The sequence below is a fragment of the Microcebus murinus genome, chromosome 16 (assembly GCF_040939455.1).
Source record: "Microcebus murinus isolate Inina chromosome 16, M.murinus_Inina_mat1.0, whole genome shotgun sequence".
Lineage (NCBI taxonomy): Eukaryota > Metazoa > Chordata > Mammalia > Primates > Cheirogaleidae > Microcebus > Microcebus murinus.
In genome coordinates this window covers 12,630,474-12,648,888 of record NC_134119.1, presented here as the reverse complement: position 1 = coordinate 12,648,888, position 18,415 = coordinate 12,630,474, and the positions used below count along the sequence as shown (strand labels likewise).

General features: G+C 48.7%; 1 long non-coding RNA gene across 1 annotated transcript; it reads right to left on the bottom strand.

Annotated features, from left to right (window-relative positions):
- Nucleotides 1-1,731: 1,731 nt before the first annotated feature.
- LOC105859311 (uncharacterized) lies at nucleotides 1,732-4,727 on the bottom strand. The gene is made up of 3 exons (XR_001148518.3): nucleotides 4,389-4,727; nucleotides 2,989-3,116; nucleotides 1,732-2,166 (listed from the first exon to the last, which is right to left on the bottom strand). It is a non-coding gene; the product is annotated as an uncharacterized LOC105859311 (long non-coding RNA).
- Between the last annotated feature and the right edge of the window lie 13,688 nt (nucleotides 4,728-18,415).

Below are 18,415 nucleotides of genomic sequence, written 5' to 3'. Positions count from 1 at the left end.
AAGAACAAAATATTCAATCTTTAAATAAAGACAGGATCTGTTGTTTTACTGGGAATTAAAATTTGAGAGGCATGCCTCTAATTTCCTGATTGCTAAACCAATCCTATTTTTAAAAGTACTATGATGAGAACCATGGCTTATTGAAAATAAAAAAAAAAAAAACCTCAACAAGCCAATTTATATTAGAAACCCGTGATTTATTTTCTAAAGCAATTGAACCAGATTTTCATAATATTTAATCATCTTAATAGATATTATGTCTGACTCATTCAGGGGAATAGCCAACTGAGTTAACAGGAATGCTCAAACCCTGACTCCCAATAAAGATAGATCTTTTTGGAGTTTATGAATCCAGCCACCAGCAATCTTGCAAATTCCCCTCTTTGGGGCGGTGCCTGCCCGTCTGTCAACTTCATCAGTTTAGTAAACTCAGGATCCTCACTTTTCCCTCTGTCTGGAAGAACCCTCCCCCGTGTCTTGCAACACATTCCAGAAGAGAAGGCTATTTCTCAGGTCTGCAGAAATCTAGAGAAGAAAACTCATTTTATGATCTGAAGGCAGATAAAAAGCATATTTTAGCAGGGCATTTCAAATGCATTCCGTGCTCATGACAGAAGCATCCAAAATACCTACATTATTTAGAAAGCTGCAGGAGAGGGGGAAGAAAAAATGAATGCAGAATATGTGAGCGATTCATTTCTGTTTTTTAAAAATGTAAGCGGGCCAGAAAAAGCTCCACAAATGATCTAAAGACAAAATAAAAATCTCTGCTGTTTGCGAAGTCAACACGGTAAAGAGATGATTAAACGAAAGTAAACCCGCGATTAAACCTTAAAGGAACGGAGCGTTTTAATTTTTTAAAAGGTGGGAAAAAATGCCACGAAAGGGTGTCTGAAGGTTAAGGAAACTGTTATTAAAATGAGAATTATGTGCTCTGAGCTGTTCGCAGCTCTGTCCCTGGAGTGTGAAATTAGTGACTGAAGGCAGATTTCACAGGCGCTTTGTCGGAGCGTGTCGGGGTGGCGGTAGATTTGCGCTGGGGCCTCCCCGCCAAGTCCTGCCCACTTGCAAGCTGCTGCCGCTATTCATGCACAGCACAGACAATCATGGGTGTCTGGAGCGCTTTGCATCGATATTGCAGGCAGCCCCTCTCCTTCCCAGCGCGCAGGGGGTCCACGGGCGGACGCACCCACAAGACCAGCCCTCTCACCGAAGTCGTATTTTCTCTTTTCAGAGAAAAAAAAAAAATCTATCCATATGGATTACATTCAGTGGAAATGTTGGAAAATGTATAGAAAATTAAAGTCTGGCTTAAATGTGAAGCCTTAAAATAGCTCCAAGGGCAACAAGGAATTCTTGGAGTCTGGATTTGAGGTGTGGAACAACTGATGATAATGTCCCCTTCCCCCCGTCACACTGTCATTCTGGAGAGTTGGTTTGGGGAAGTTTCACGGAAGAGAGAAAAAACTAGGGAGACAGTGAGTTGGGAGAGGGGGTTGCATTTCCTTTTTCTCTCTCTGTCTCGGCCTCATCCACGTGGTCACACTAGACAACCAAACCCCCGTGTGAATGTCAGGCTTCACGCATCTATCTCCGCATAGTCAGGTGGGCAGAACTGACGAGGCCCCAGCTAAAGAGATCCTTCGAAGAAACTCAGCGAACAGATTCCCAGAATGCAGAGTGCCCCAGTTGCCAGAGAAAGAGGTCGTCTCAGTTTAGCATGGTCGAAAGCACTTTTGGGAGTTTTATTGATCAATTTTGGGGAGCATTATATTTTCAAAACACAAGCCAATATCAACTGTTTACAAATCACCTCCTTTTCAAAATGAACATTCTTCCTTTTACGGCCTCTCTGGCGATGGAGAGGTATGCGGCGCCTCCCAAACATGGTCTGAACTTTGAACATTCTTGTTGAAAATGTGGAACAAGATGAAAATCAGCTCACGGCTCGCCAAAGCACACGCAAGTAAACTGTGTACCCAGATGCCTTTTGGTATCTGGATATAACAGAAACGTGGAGTGAAACTGGCCTAAATAACGGCAAAGTATGTGGGTTCGTGTAAATCTAGATGTGATCCAGCAATCCCAAGATGTCTCCAAGGATCGGACCTCTTCCATTTGGCTCTGCTGTTCTGTTCTGGCTCCATCCTAGGCTGGAGTTCGTCCCTGGAGAAGGAGAGACCAGGTCACATTTGGAAACTTTTCCAGAAGAGCAAGCAGGGTGTTTACTAGAAACCACAGCAAACTCCTCCCTGCGTCTCCTCGGCCTCGGTGACATTGCCTGTGTGCCTGTGAGCGAGTCACTGTCCAGGGAAACAAGGAGGGTCACCCTTAGCAGGCGCCGAGGCTGCGAGGGGTGTGGGGCGAGCTTCCCCGAGGCCCTGGGGTGCAGGAAGCGGGGCACTGCTGAGAAATCAAGGCCCTGTCCTTGTGAGGCGGGGTTGTGAGTGCTGGGTGGCAGCAACAGCATCCGCCACACCCGCGCAGAATCCAGAGGTGTCCCGGCCACCTCGATTAGCGTTCGGAATGCATTCAGTGTGTGTGTGTGTGTGTGTGTGTGTGCGCGCGTGCGCGCACACCTTCCTGTTGTGCCGAATCGGTGAGAATTCCAGATGGATTTGACGTTGTGCCGTACGAGTCTGGCTTTCCCCTGGGCGGAGGGAGATCTCACCAGATCTACGAGGGCTAACCCCATTCAGACCACGACCATCCACGTGCAGGGCAGCATCGAGGTTGGGTTTCCTCTCCTCTACACCAGGACTCGGTCTCTGTTTGTCTGAGAGCTTCTCTGTAGACTGGTGTCCCCTGCTTACTGGATACCTCTGCTCCCACCTCACGCTGCCTTCCCTGGGATTTGGGCTGAGCGAGGCACAGGGCAGCCTCCCCCTCACGTGAACTTTAAGCTCCAGAATCTACTATTAGTAGCCATGTAAGTGTTGCCCTCTATGGCGGGACCGCCCACGCGTGTGGATTGGGAGGGTGGCCCACCTGAATGCACACGTCTTCTTCATTCCACTCGCCAGCAGGGGCAGTGGCTGGGGCTGTGACGTCAGTTTACACGATCCCAAACTGCTCTGCTGTAGGCTGGGAGCAGGTCTTTCTCATCTCTGCCACCCCTAGAGCCGGTAGCCACACATTTGTCATTTAGTAATAACTCAGTTAGTGGATAAACAGACGGATGAATTGGCTTGTGCCGACTATGACTAGAATGTAATCTCTGTGCCAGCCCCAGTCACATTTATTTTCCTTCATTACTACAGCCCCAAGGCCTAGCACAGTACCTGGCACGTAGTGGACTGTTAATGAAAGTTTGCAGAATAAACACCCTGCAGAAGGGGCAGAGAGCATTGAGGAAGAGCCTGGAATCGAGCCAGAGGGCAGGGTTTGAATCTGGGCTCCACCTCCTCCTGGTTCCCTGACCCTGGGCAAGAGTCCTAACTTCTCTATGCCTCATTTTTTTCCACCCATAAGCTGGGGATAATAAGATCACCACATTATAGAATAATTGTAGGAGAACTTCATGGGAGAACACTTGTAAGGCACATAGTGTATTGCACAGCAAAGGTAAGTGCCCTGTAATTATTAGCTGTTAGCACCTTCTTCTCTATATTCAAACTTCCATGGACATAAAATTTTCTCTGCCTTGTTCACTGCTGTGTCTTTAGCACCTAGTACAGTGCCTGGCATATAGTATATGCTCGGAAAGTATTTGTTCAACGAGTGGATGAAATTCTGGAGACATGCAAAATGAAGGCACTAGGGCATTGGGCCAAATCAAATACATAATTCTACAGTTCTACTGATAGATAATTCTAAGAGCTGCTCAATAAATGTAGGTTGAGTTGGAAGTATTCCTTTGGTTACATGGTAACTACTCACCCTTCCCTCCCCATTTGTCTTATGAATGTCCAGGTGCCGATGCATTTTCAGAAGGGCACGACACCTGTTTAGGGGCTATTTCTTCCACCTGTGGGCAGCTGCCCTGCCAGCCCAAGATCCAGCCCACATTATCCTGTATCTGCCCTTTGCCTTGTTGTTCCAGGTGCCGAGGCTCATAAGAGAAATGTTCAGTTTCAGTTCCATGAAAGGCAAAGCAAAGAAATGCCCTGGGTTTTTAGTACCTTTCAAAACACTCATTAAGTAAGATGTTGGTTCTCAAGCATATAGGAAATCCTCCATTTTCTTAACACATGGGGTATTGTTTAAAGTCAGCCAGTTCATCACTTTCATTTTGAGTTTCCATTAGTTTCTAATAAGTAGAAAATCTGTTACTGCAGTAGAAGATCTGTTACTGTTGTTGTCCCACCCTCCCCAACCATATGAAATATTCCTTTTGCCCCACCCGGGGAGAAAAAGTATTTACTATGTCCCAACTGTGTGTCAGATACCTTATTATCTACCGGGATAGGATGGTTCAAGTCAAGCTGATTTCGTTTTCACAGAAGCCGGTCCTGTGCACTGACTTGCAGGTGTTGTCGGAGCCCCACCTGCCTCTCCTTGGCACTCACCGCTCTGTAAATGCCAATGACGTCTACCGTGAGCACCTGCAGCTCTCTGCCCGAGCACTTTCTCTGGCTGCTGGAGTGTGCTCGCCTGAGTGTAGTAGGGCAGGCTGGAGGAGCCAGAGAGTTAGTGGCCTGGGACGGCCCCCAATCAGTGATGGGATTCAGATGGTGGCTAACGATCCCAGCTTTCCTGCCCGTCCACTGGGATAACTTGGTGTGTTCCTCACAAACTCCTTGAGGTTCCAATATCATTGAACGCTAGTTGCCTATTCTAGAACCTGCTCATTATGTCACCCTGGAGTGATTCCTTCCTTTTTCATATCACAATTCCCTATGTTCCTGCTGTTGCTTTCATATCTCCCAAATAAATTACTTTCACTCAAATTTGTCTTAGCACCTGCTTCTGGGAGGACCCTACCTAAGACAATCAGTATGGCTCTTTCTACTAAAAGTGACAAAAAACTCAACTCAAAGTTGCTTGAACAAAGGGGAAATGTAATGATTCACATTAAAGTCCAAGGGATATATTGGCTTCAGGTATGACTAGATTGAAGCACTTAATCCCATTAATACCAGGTTTTTCTCTAATTCTTAGATTTTTCTTTCTGCTGTATTTGTTTCATTCTCAGGTTCTTTTTTGTGGTCCCAGGAAGCTTACAGCTCTTCCTTTGGGTCAAAAGAATTGCCTGAGAATTAGCTTCACACTTTATCTGGTGGCTCATATAAAAATTCTGAGTTTAATTCTAATTGTAATTTCCTATCTATTCATTCATTATGAGTGAGTTTTCCTTCATGTCCTTCAGCATACTTATAATACCCTTGCTTGCTGATTTGAGCATATCACTCATCTTCAGATGAGTCTCTATTGTTGTCTTTTATTGTGAAACTTGGTCATGTTTTCCTGTGATTTTAGGCGATATCCTGGATATTGTGACTGATGTAGTTAACTCTGGATTTTGTTTTGTGCCTGTGAAGACTATTGCTGTTTCAAGCAGGCAGTTAAAGCAGCTGAACTCAAGTTGGAAAGGTCTGCATCTCCTGCAGTGGGAACCAGCTCCAATTTAGTTCAGTTCTGTGGCAGCCTTGGCTGGGCTACTTGGATCTGCCTCACACACATGTGGTTCAGGGGCCAGCTAGAGATTTGGAGAGTTTATACATCAAACTTGGGGCTCCCTATCTCATATCTTCCTCTGCTTTTGGAATTTCCCTCCTCCTTTCCAATGGCTGTGGTTGCCCAGAACCCCATCTTCTGGTTCTCCAAGTTAATAAGACTACTGATTTCGGGTTGGTTAGAGTTTTACCTCTCATTTTGCAGACTGGAACCTCCCCTCAAGCTAAAAGCTGTCCAAGCACCAATGCCCCTCCCGTATCTGTCTGCTTTTTTTCATTCTCCTGTGCTTTAGACGTAATTTTTTTTTAAATTTTGTCCAGAGTTTATATTTGTTGTGTGTGAGAAGATTGGCCTAATAGAGGCTTACTTGACCATTCTAGAACCATCACTTCCTGGGCTCAAGATTCATTCTGATTGGACCAGGTTAGGCCATGTGACTACTCATGGACCAATCACCGTAGTCACATTAATGGTACATACTGATTGGGTTGGGCTTCAGGATGTCTTCCATTCCGGAGGAGGAGGACGGGCTCCACCAAGTCATCTGGACCGGAAACTGGGAAAGTGGATATCCACAAAGGGTAGTGTTTGAAGAAAAGAAAAGAGATAGTGGGCAAGAGAATACAAAGTGTTTGTGACAACCTGTTTGCAGAGGTGTAGAATGTATTAGAGTCTGCGATGACAGAGGCTCTCTCAGGGCAGGAGAGAGGCGTCTCGGAAGAGGGTTTGTGTGAGCAGAGCCTGGAATTCTGCAGAGGACAATGAGGCATTTGTGTGATTTTAGGGAGCAGATGTTTCTACAATGACCCCAAAGAGCTCCCCACCTGGCCTTCCCTTGATTTTAGAGGCAGAAATGATTACATAAAGGAGGGCGTTGATCCATTGCATTTTTGTAGCCAGACTCATGTCTGGCAAAGCCAAAATCTGCAATAACCTCCCTAAAAATGTAGGGGGCAGAAGAGACGTGCATGGAGTTGGAAAGTTTGGAAGGCAGAGCACAGTCAGGAATTACGGCACAGAGTGAGGGCGCTACATGTACCTGATTATGGAAATCCAGGAGGAAAGCAGAGTGCTAGTTGCTTTGGCATCTCCAGCTAAGAGGTGGCTGTCAGAACTAGAGCCCTGATCTGAGAGAGCAGGAGAAGGGGCAGGAGCCCCAAAGCTGGATGTGTTCCCGGGTGGGCACAGCCTCAGGCAGTGGGGGCCCTGCACCCAGGGACAGCCAGGTGAGGAGTGTGCTCAGGGCCCTGAGATGGAAACAAGGCTCCATCAGCATTGGGCAGGCCCACCCAGGTGAGCAGGCTGGGGGCCCCACGTTGGAAACATCTGAGGTTTGGATAGTTCTTCCAAAATTGTGATCTGCAGCCGCTGGTGGCTCACGAAATGAGTTAGGCGGCACATGGAAGTCTCACTATCCAGTGGTTGTGTGTATATTTGAATGTGATTTCACGGATACACACAGGGAAAAGGTAAAGGGCGTGGGCTCTGCAGCTCCAATGCCTGGGCCTGAATCCTTGCTCTGCTGTGGACTTGCCAGCTGTGTGGCTCAGTCCTGCTGTGCCTCAGTTTCCTCACCTGTAACATGGAGATAATAACAGGCCTACCTCCAAGAGCTACAGTGAGGAATCACTTAATTAGTAATGAATTAGAAATGTGTCTGAGATGTAGCAAGCTGCAATTATTGTTGTTGTTCAGAGAGGCACTGCATCGTATGGTTAAGAACTTGGACTCTGGAGTCGGTTGCTGCCAGAAATACTGAACTTCAGAAACCGTCAAAAGTGGTTGCCCCCGGGCGTGACTGAAGATGAAGAGTCAGGTACCAGGAACACTTGTTTTGCCCTTTAAGCCTTTCTGTGTTCTGGTCATTTGAAAAGCCAGGTGCTATTTAATTTAATAATGCTTAATAATGCTTCTGCCCTTTGCCCAGTGGCCCCCAGCCAAAGTCTGGTTAAATGACCAGAAGCTCTGCCCACTGAAGTTAAACTTGGGCATTTAGAGTCCAGTTTGGAGGAGGTGGAGATCAAATTCATAGAATTATAGAACTTGGCCCAATGGGGAAGAAATGAATCCCCTAGGTGACCAGGACTTTGTGGCTCTGGTCCAAGGGTGGCTCGGCAGGGGAACTCATTCCCTAGGAGGGACAAGTCGGAGGCATCTCCCACGAACACGACCTTGAGAACGAAGCCCCCACATCCACAGGTCACCCTAGTCCTGTGAGTGTGCTGCCACCAGAGCCCCACCAGGAACCTGTGAATGAACTACAAAGATTAGTAGAGTAAGATGCCGTTCCACACAAATTAAGGATTGTATGAGAAAACAGTTTCTCATGCTGACTGGCACTGCAGTCTCTGGTCTCTGGTGTATTCAAAATGCAAATGAAAACAACCTTTGCTGAACCAGGGCTCTCAGCTTCTGGAAAGCTTCAGACAGCAAATCCAGAACTTAAGAGACAAGAAAAATGAGGGGTTTGTCGCTCACATTGCATAAGTATTTATCACTTTTTGCAAAGAAGGAGACCTTGGAATGTGACTGTTTTACAAGAATTAGATTTAGGCACCTCCTTCCATGCTGTCCTACGGCCTATCTGCAGTAGTTAACCTGCCTGTGCCCTGTGCCCCCAGCTCCACCCGCAGCTGTGCACACATGCCATGGGGACAGGGGACTTCATTCAGGACTATTGCAATAGGTGTCAAGATTATCAGAATAGGGGGAGAAATTGGGCTTAACTCCCATTACAACAAAGGGATTTACAGCTAAGGAGCGGGTTGGGGGTCAGTGCAGGTAGAAAATGACTAAGGAGACATCAAGAGGGATGTCTCACTAGCCTGACCAAACGGCCAGGGGGATCAGATGTCAAGGTGGGCTGGGGGAGTCTCTCCAAATGGACTGAGCAGGGTTCTTGCTGAAACTGGGCTGTGTGGCTCTGGCAAGGACGGGGCCAAGGTTAAGGTCTAATGAAAAAGAAGCCTTAGAGGACCTGACTGCAGTTTGTTTAAGGAGAGAGTCTTTGTCAAAGGACAAATGAAAAGTTTCTTTTCCCCAAATTAAGTCCTTTGATTTTCAAGTGCATCATCATTAATATTTTAGGTTAGACATCCGAGTAAGACTTGGCTTGTCTTTTATTGGTTTTCTGTTTGTGGTTTGTTTTGTTTTGGGTTGGGGCTCTTTGTAAGCGACAGGAATGGAGGCAGGCTGCCAGAGTAAACTGGTTCATGTGTTTTTGATGTTTTGGTCCCTCCCGTTAAGTTGTAGCTTCTAAGAGGGGAGCACAGATTGGCCAGGTCTGGCTCAGTGCCCATCCCTTGGGAGGGACCAGCCACCTTGATTGGCAGGTGCTCCCGACAGTATCCAGCAGGGAAAGCTTTTACTCCCCCAGAGAGAATTGGGGTGCTGTTACTAGAGAAAGGGGAGCACCTGAGGGTGCTATTCCAGGGGAACAGTGGTTCTCAATCCAACCAGACGGACTCAGCACCCACCGTTATGACAGATGTTGTGTAAAGCCTCACACTCCTGAAATGGAATTTATAAATAATGTGACCTACCTGTATGCAAAATCCAAAAAAATCAGACTATTGTCTTAACTATAACATCAAGGAGAAATAATAGGAAACTAACTTGTAGAATATTACTTATAAAAATAACAAAACAATAGAATTATACCAAATTAACATATCATAAATATGTGTCTGGGAACAGCTTGCTCTGTAAGGCGTAAGAAATCAGTGAGATGTTTGCTCCTGCCGTTGAAGCATGAGCCTGGATTTAAAAGCAGCAAGACAACCAGAGGCCACCCTGTCTAAGAAATACAGGAAATGAAAGAACGGATGCGGGGTGGATACCATAGTGAAATGCATTCGATGTACATTAAAAGTTGCAACAAATGCTTTGTGTTCCTGTGGAGTTAGGTTTGAGGCTCACTTAATTATAAACAGAGTTTTGATCTGTGGGAATATGTAGAAGGACATTTAAAAGTCACGGGGATGCAGCACAGTTATTTATTGTATGGGCCTGTCTTGCGGGCGGTGGGAGTTATAACATCATGGTCTCCTGTTTACTAAATGCAGTAGCCCCTGGAAGGAAAAAATGGGAAAGATTTTGAAATTTAGTAGGTGTATTGATTAGCTGATCTTTTCCTTTTATTGTTTTTGGCTAGAATATTTTGCAATGCTGCATACAGAGAGGCAGATTTGTAGCAAGCTGGTAGCAATGCAGGCTATTGCTGTGCATAGAAATGCACATTATGAGGCCGGGCGCGGTGGCTCACGCCTGTAATCCTAGCACTTTGGGAGGCCGAGGCGGGCGGATTGCTCAAGGTCAGGAGTTCGAAACCAGCCTGAGTGAGACCCCGTCTCTACCAAAAATAGAAATAAATTAATTGACCAACTAAAATATATATACAAAAAATTAGCTGGGCATGGTGGCGCATGCCTGTAGTCCCAGCTACTCGGGAGGCTGAGGCAGTAGGATCGCTGAGCCCCAGAGATTGAGGTTGCTGTGAGCCAGGCTGACGCCACGGCACTCACTCTAGCCTGGGCAACAAAGTGAGACTCTGTCTCAAAAAAAAAAAAAAGAAATGCACATTATGTCCAGTAGGGGCTCAGCTGACCCCCTTCCTCCCCCACGGAAGACACCAGTTTTGCATCTATTGATCAAGTGCATTTAAGCATCCCTGTTAGCCTGTTAAATGTATCTCTTCTTTGGACTTCCCCTTGAATTGGTTTTAAAACCTTCCTGGTTCTCTCATTAATTGCTACTTTAAATAAAACCGTTAACACATACTCATGTAACGTTTGTGTGACAGTAATGATTTTGTCTTTAAAAAAAGTTAACCTTTAGTAATTTCAATCATTGTGCAACCCAAAATTAACTCCTCCACTTTTCAAGACTGCCCATAAGACAATGATATACACATTGCAAATCACTGTGCTATGCACACGTGCGCAGAAATCATACCCTGAAGGGACCTGCTGTGTTTTCTCTGATCTGCACCCTGTAGCCCAGCAGTTGACCGCACGCCATAGTGCTCCCGTCTCATCAAAGCCCTGCTTTGGGTTTGTAGGGTTTGAAACCAGAACCTCAAGGTGGATTCCTTGAGATCACACTATTCATAGCCATTTTTATTTAGCCCAAATTCTCAGCTTCTTGGCTCTTGCACGAGGAAAATCACAACTCCAGAGATGACCCATCGCCCTTCAACGTTTGTACGAAAGGGAATTACATCTCGTGTGATTCTAATCTCTTCAGCCATCGGTTGTTTCTTTGGTGTCATGGGGTATTTTTAAGCATCAAAAAGGAAAAAATTCCAAAGAGGCCACCCCCAAGTTTGAAATCCTGTTAAACCGCGCACAAAACCAGACCCAACAGACCCTGACGGGATAAGCTCATAAAGAGAGCGGACCCCGGTCTCCGGGGCGAGATGCCGAGGTTCCTTTGTGAGACTACGGGCACAGGGAAGGTTTCCTGTCTTCCAGGTATTCTGGTGGGCTACTTGGAACGGAAGGGACCGTTCTTTGATGTTGGGTTTAGGGCTCATTTTCATAGCTCTGGGCCTTTTACGAGGAAGGGGCAGGAATCATCGCCAAGGGTGTGCAGCGGGTCAGGAAAGGGCCCGGGACGTTTCGTGCTCTGCTGTAGGAAACTAGCATCCTGACAAATTAGGATTTTGCCAATAGATCAGAAGGTCAGTGTGGGGAGGACGAGATCGCTCATTTAAAATCCTTATACCCTAATCAGTGGAGGACATATTTCCAATACAGAGAAGAGCTTCTGTCTAAAGCATTTTTCCTGAAGGGTTTTATGATATTGGAATATTAATAATTGCTGTCAAATACTCAAAAATACTAAAAAGTACCCCAAGGTGCAATTGGAATGTGCGATGGTGCGTAGCCCGTGTGTCAGCCCACACGCCGTGAATGTGCGTCTCTCTCGGTTTCTTCTGCTGCTTCTCCAGCCCCCTTCACCCCGGCCACCACACAGCCCCTTGTTCTTCCCCTAACAGGCCAAACTCATGCACATGCCGCTTGGTCCCACTCACTGTCCCCTCCTCTGTCCCTGGGGAGCCGCCAAGGGACGCCCTCTCTCCTCCCCCTCACGCACGCAGATCTTTTCCCTGGTCTTCTCCCGCAAGAGGCCTTCCTGACCCCCCCTCTAATATAACCTCTGCGTCTCTTCGATGCGGTCATCCCTCCCTATTTTCTCCGTTGCACGTTTCATATGACGTCACAGATGCTCCTCGAGTTTCGGAGGGGTGACATCTCCACAAACCCGCCGTAAGTCAAAATTACTGTAAGCTGAACACGCGTGAGATACACTGACCACCCAACGCCACACTCAGCCTCGCCTGCCTCAAATGTGCTGGGAGTGCACCATCGTGCAGCCGAAAAATCGTTAGGTCGAACCGTGCTGAGTCAGGGACCCTCTGCGTCGACTGTTTCTGATCTGTTGATGTCTCTCTTCCCATCAGAAGGTGGTGTCGCTGCCCTGGCTCCGGTGCTGAGGACAGAACCCCGTGCACCGTCCCTCCTCGGCCAGCGTGTGCCGAGAGAACTGGAGCCGCCTGCTGCTCTTTAAAGCACCGCCTAGACCTGCCTCCCTCTTGGGCCTTCTGGGACGCCCTTCAGACGCAGTTCCTCTCCCTCCGTGGCCTTGTCCCGAGCTTGCAGCCGACACCTGCTTTCTGAGGCCTCTGGGTGTGGGATTTTATACGAGGCCGGGGCCGGATCCAGGAAGATGGGAGCATCCCTGCCTCGTGGGGCTGACGTCCTGGCAGGGAACATGGGCATAAAACATGTTGCTTGTTCTCTGTCTGGTTCTTAGGTTTCCTTCCACCTCCTTTTATAGTTGCTTTGATCATTTGTTCAAAAAACAATTTCTCTGTGTGTGTGGCTCATCGTTTGAAAGACCCGAGCGAGGCGCTGGGGAACCTGTGCTATCACAGGGGTGGGAGGGTCAGCTTTGGGGCCGAGGGTGGGATTGGGGCAGCCCGGGAGAAGTGAGCAAGTCACAGCGATAGACGGACGAGCAGGAGTGCGCCAGAAGTGGGTCTGAGCGGGAAAGGCATCCGGGCTGTGCCAAAGGCCAAAAAGCGGCCGTCGACGAAAGAGTGAGATGTTTGCAACAGCCCAAGAGTGACCCAACTTTCTAGGTGACGGCTCAGGTTTCCATGTCCCAGTGCAGTGCAAGGCAGCCACCCGAGCCCACCCCAACATGACCCTGTCCAATCCAATCCTGGGGTATCTTTTGAGAGTCAGCCAAGTACGAAGATTGGGGAGGATGCGGAGAAGCACAAAGCACAGACCTTGCCCTCAAGGCATTCAGGGTCTGGCCAGGGAGCTGGCATTTAAAGGGAAACAAGAGTAAACATCTGCTTCAAGTTCAAGGCATCACGAGACCACCGTGAGCACACAGGCGTGGGGATCTGTGCCCAATTCACCTGCCAGGGAAAAGGCAGCAAACCTTATTAGACCATGACAAAGCTGTCCATTCATTCATTCCCTCGCCTGACAAGGGTTTACTGAGCACCTGCGCCACATGCCTGGCACATTCTGGGTGTCTGGCTGCCAGCACGTTGCTCAGGTGCGGCTGACACTCAGTGAGTATTTTCTGAAGGAGAGAACGGAGGGGAGCACAGGTGAGTCTTAAAACCAGAGCAGCCCGTCTCTGCCTGACTCCCCCTTCCGCGCGTGGAAAGCAGGGGGCCCGCGGTCTCCTCGCTGCACTGCCGCTGAGCCGAGCACATAAAACTCTTTCAGCCACAGCGCCCTAGCCCTGAGGGTCACTTCCTGCTGAGCAGGGACGGTGAGAGCTGCCACCTCGACAGTTCAGCCATCTGAAAAGACAAAGGCCTTCGGGGACGTGGGCTCAGCGCTGCCCGTCACCGCTGCGGAGAGACATAACGAGAGGATGATTTATTGTGGAGTCTGGTGTGGCACCAGCCAGCGGCTTCACGGGAGGAAACAGCTCTTCCATGGCCACCCGCCTAAAGGATTTAGAGACCGTTTGCCCTTTTTTTCAGCCATATGGAAACTTTGAACTACTTTCTTACGTCGGGCAAACTTTACACCATAGAAACGCCTTCCCCTCCTGCAGACTCCAATTGCTCAGTGACGCAGCCTCCTCGGTCACTCGGCGGGGCTAGGTCGAGGACTCTGGCTGCGGTAATCACAGGCAGCCATAGACATACATTTTGAATTGGAATCTTGTAACTTTAAGAAACAGCAGCCTCATGAAATCATTTCTGGGGGGTGGGCCACTAGTGGGGAGAGCTACCCCAGGCCAAGAGGGTACATGACAAGAGATACGCGTCAGATGTTGGAGTCCCGTATTGGTGCTCTGGGCATGGAGCTGCAGCGTCTGTGCCCAGACGTATTTTTATGCGAATGGCTCTGTGGGATGATTTTTTGGACCAAGTTCCTGGCTCTGTAACTTCTAAGTTTAATTATCTGGTCCTTCTGGGAAATCTCCTAGCTACCCACTATGTTTTCGTAAGTTTATTTTTTGCTGAAATTTACGGGAGTGAGTTCTGTCGTTTGCAACTACCAGCCCTGACTCGTACATGGAGCTGCCCACCAGGTACCGGAGAGGAAGATGGTAAATAAAGCTTGTGCAGGTGCTTGGACTTCGCTGGGACCCGGAAGCAGGAAGCAGGCGAGCAGGGCAGGCTGTCCATAGCCGATCACAGGGACTTCCTCTTATTTAGTCATTCAACAAATATCCCTTAGGCACTGAACACACCAGGCTGTGTTAGATGCTGCGGGTAAAATACTGAGCAAGACAGACAAGTCTCCGTCCTCATGGAGCTTGTGCATTTTGGTTGGAGAGACAGCAAGAGACAGCAAATGAATAAATATTTTCAGACTGTGATAAGTGCTATGAAGGATGGTGCGATCAAAAGCAATGGCCGTGGAACGCTGCTTTGTCCAGTGTAGTTGGGGGGCTCTGAGGCACTAACCCTGGGGGCAGCTGGGCTGAATGCTGGGGAGCACGTGTCCAGGGTGGGAGAGGCAGCGAGGGCAACAGCTGTGAGCGAGACAGGTCTCGGCGTGCTAAGGAATGTTAAGGGACCAGGTCACGCAGGACCTCGTGGGTCACAGTAAGGAGTTTGGATTTTCAGCACAATGGAAAACCGTGGGCAAGATTTAAGCAGGGGAGTGACACGAGCTGATTTTTATTTGTAAAAGTAGAGAGAGAACCTGTGGGTGTCAGGGAGCCGGGGACTTGACAAGTGTGAAGTGACGTCTACGGGGAGCTGCTGTGGTTTGGATGTTTGTCCCTCCCAAACCTCCTGTTGCAATTTGATTCCCAATGTCAGAGGTGGGGTCTGATGGGATTTGTCTGGGGACATAGCAGGGCGGATCCCTCATGAATGGATGAATGCCAGCCCTCGAGTGAATGCCCACTCCATTAGTTCTCGGGAGAGCTGGCTGAGACAGAGCCTGGCACCCCCCCTCCTCTTTCCTCCTCTCCCCCCAGGTGATCTCTGCACGCGCAGCCCCCCTCTGCCACGGCGGAAGCAGCCTGAGGCCCTCACAGAGGCAGGTGCCCAACCTTGAACTTTCCAGCCATCAGAATCATGAGCCAAATAAGCCTTTTTTCTTTACAAATTACCCAGCCCCAGGAATTCCTTTATAGCAACACAAAAAGAACAAGGTTAGGAGCTCATCGGAGACTCAGCACCCAGCGGTTTTACTAGGGGTGGGCCCGCAGGCTCCTTCTGCTCAGCACGTTCCAGGATCCCAGACAGCCCGAAGGAAAGCAGGTGCTCACGTAACCACGTGGCTGGCAGCGAGGAGTTTTCCAGCTGAGAGGTGTTGGTGGCTTGGATAAACGTGGGGGTGGTGGAGAAGCGAGAAGTGAGTGGGCTCAGAATCTGCTTTGGAGGCAGAGCGGTGGGCAGTGCTGACGGACTGGGGGTTGGGGGGTGAGGGAAAGGGAGGCACCAGACTTAACCAAATGGACATAGGTCACCGTGGGGAGAATCCATTACCACCACTGAGCACTTTAGAGCTCAAGAAATACTACTTCAGGCTGGGCGCGGTGGCTCGTGCCTGGAAATGATTCTGTGCTGGCTTTTTTTTTTTTGAGACAGTCTTGCTCTATCACCTTGGCTAGAGTGCTGCGGCATCAGTCTAGCTCACAGCAACCTCAAACTCCTGGGCTCAAGGGATCCTCCTGCCTCAGCCTCCCAAGTAGCTAAGACTACAGGCCCATGCCACCATGCCTGGCTAGTTTTTCTATTTTTAGTAGAGATGGGGTCTCGCTCTTGCTTAGGCTGGTCTCAAACTCCTGACCTCAAGCAATCCTCCCGTCTCAGCCTCCCAGAGTGCTAGCATTACAGGCATAAGCCACCATACACGGCCTTGTGCTGGCTATTAAGCTACTGTTTCTCATCCCCAAACCCAATCTTCTAAATTCTGTTCTTTAATGCTGGGGTTTAAACTGTGCAAACTACATTTCTCCTTTATCAGTTGGCTTCTTACTGGTTCTACCCACTCAAGACTATAGTAGCCTGGGCACAATCAGCAGATAGAAACTACACAGTAACTTAAAACAGGGGAAATGTTATATAAAGAATTATTAAACTATGATAAAAGAGTGACTATAGGATATGAAAAAAAGTCTACATGGTTCCCTAGGGCTAAGGGAGTGAACCCAAGGAAGGACACACCTGGAAGGGGGCCTCTGCCCAAGCCTGGGGTTCAGATTTCTCTGTAGAAGGTTATGCAATCTCCTTTGTGCATTGGCGCCAATTTTGAACGCCCTACTCAATGTTCAGGTAGGTTAAAAGGCTGCTTAAAATGATCTGGGCCCAGAACCAAATTCCATTTTCCATAGAAACAAAAACATTTTTCTCACTGTTTTAAACGGAGTTTTTTCCCAGACTGTTCCCATGGTGTAAATAAAGGGAAGATTATACTCTGTTTTGTTCAAGACCCTACCGAAGGCAGCTCACCAGCTGCTCACCAGGGGCACAGCCTTGCGTGGCCACTGGGTTGCCCAGAACAGGACAGCCACTGTTGGCCTGCGTCCGTAGCTTCCTTCGCTGGGATTCTGCGTCCAAGGCCAAGCGTCTGATGACTTCATTCCATCTTCTAGCTTGGTCATGCCAGAGCACTGACATGTTGAAATATGTTTTATTTTATTATAAATTCCTTTCCTTTCCCCTTGATATTATACTTGGGATACTATGCTGAGATTAAAAACTATGCATGCAAGTAGGTTATATTATCTGTGAATTTCAGTTCAGTTGCATAAAGGGAAAATTATAAAATATTTGTTTCAAAAACTAGGCATTGGCTCTGCCAGAGTCGAGCGCCACAAGTCTAGGAAGGATTAGCAACTTCTCTCTGCGCAGGGAACCCACAGCCTCATTGAGAGACCCTTCGAGCTCTTTGTTAGTTCGAGCCACATTTTATTTTACAAGGAGGGACAGTCTTTTCTGCCCCCTTCCATTCTGTTCTCCCTTGCTGGGATCAAAGCTCCCTCTTTAAGGAGTCTGCTGGGGCCCAGCGTAATGAATTAGCCCCACATCCCGGTCCACGCAAACTCTCCGGGAATTGCAGTTCCCAACGTGAGTGTGCCGTCCTCGGGCTCCTTGCTGGAGGGCCAGGCCTGGACTGCTGCCAAATTTGGAGCCCTGCCCGGTGGGCAAGTAATTTGTTCCCTCCATGGGAGACAGAGCAACAATCAAGAAACAAACAAACACATTTTTTAAAAAGGCATAAAAGCTTAGTCATGCAAATCAGGGTGGGAGAGAGAGAGAAAGAAAAGGCCCTCATTTGCATTCTGCAACTTCAGCGGGCCCTGGCCCTTTGGCTGATTTCTATGAAAACACTCGGCCCAGAGCAGCAAACACTGGGCACAGTGGTAGGGTTTGTCCCCATTGGAGTAAACACCACCCGTTCCCAGGACACCACGAAGCAGAAGATTAACCCGAGGTTAACCGGGCCGTTGGCTGTGGCACAATGCGGGTCATCTTGATGTAATTTAGTTCCCTTCCACCGGAGGCTCAAATGCAGTGACCGGTTCCCAGAGCGGGGACAGTGACTTAGCAGCGTGTGGGGGTCTCCTGGAGACCAGGCTCGGAGCTGTCGATATGATTCATGGCACCTCTGACATCACTCCGCGTCTTTGGGATGCAAAGTTACACGTTGTCCAAATGCTCACGGGGACCGTGAGTATGTGTGCGAGTGTGACGTGCATGACCACAGGCTGGGACACATAGAGACGCACTCTTTTCACCGGGTGTTTGTTCTGATGAGGCTCAGTAAGGCGCACAGACACAGAAAGGGCTGACGTGAAGGGAGACGTCTGTCACACTCCAGAGCCTTAGAAACAGGAGGCGGGACACACCAGGCAGGGCCACGCGGGGGCTCTGGGCCGGTGGGAGGCAGAGGGGGCGAGGGCACAGGTGGGCGAGAGACCTTGCTGTGGCTTGCCCAGCGACGAATGGGTAGGCAGAGCACGCAGGCGCAGGACTGGCTAGTTGGAAATGTGTCCGCAGGCTTGTCCCTAGTCGTCTCGTACCTACTCCTGGACTGTGAGCACCGATAAAGGAGGTGGGCGGGGTGCTGGGGGCGCTCTGTCTAGTTTGCATTTGAGGGGCACATTCCAGGTGAGTTGTTTCCTGTCTCTAGGGATTGGCTAATCCTGGGACCGAGAGACCATCAAAGTGTCAGAATATAGAAAATAAGAGACACGGTTAGTACAAGTACAGACATAGACATGACACACACATACACATGCAACCACACATGTGAACAGCTGCTTTAAAAGGCCTCCTGTTCCGGTAAGCAGCAGT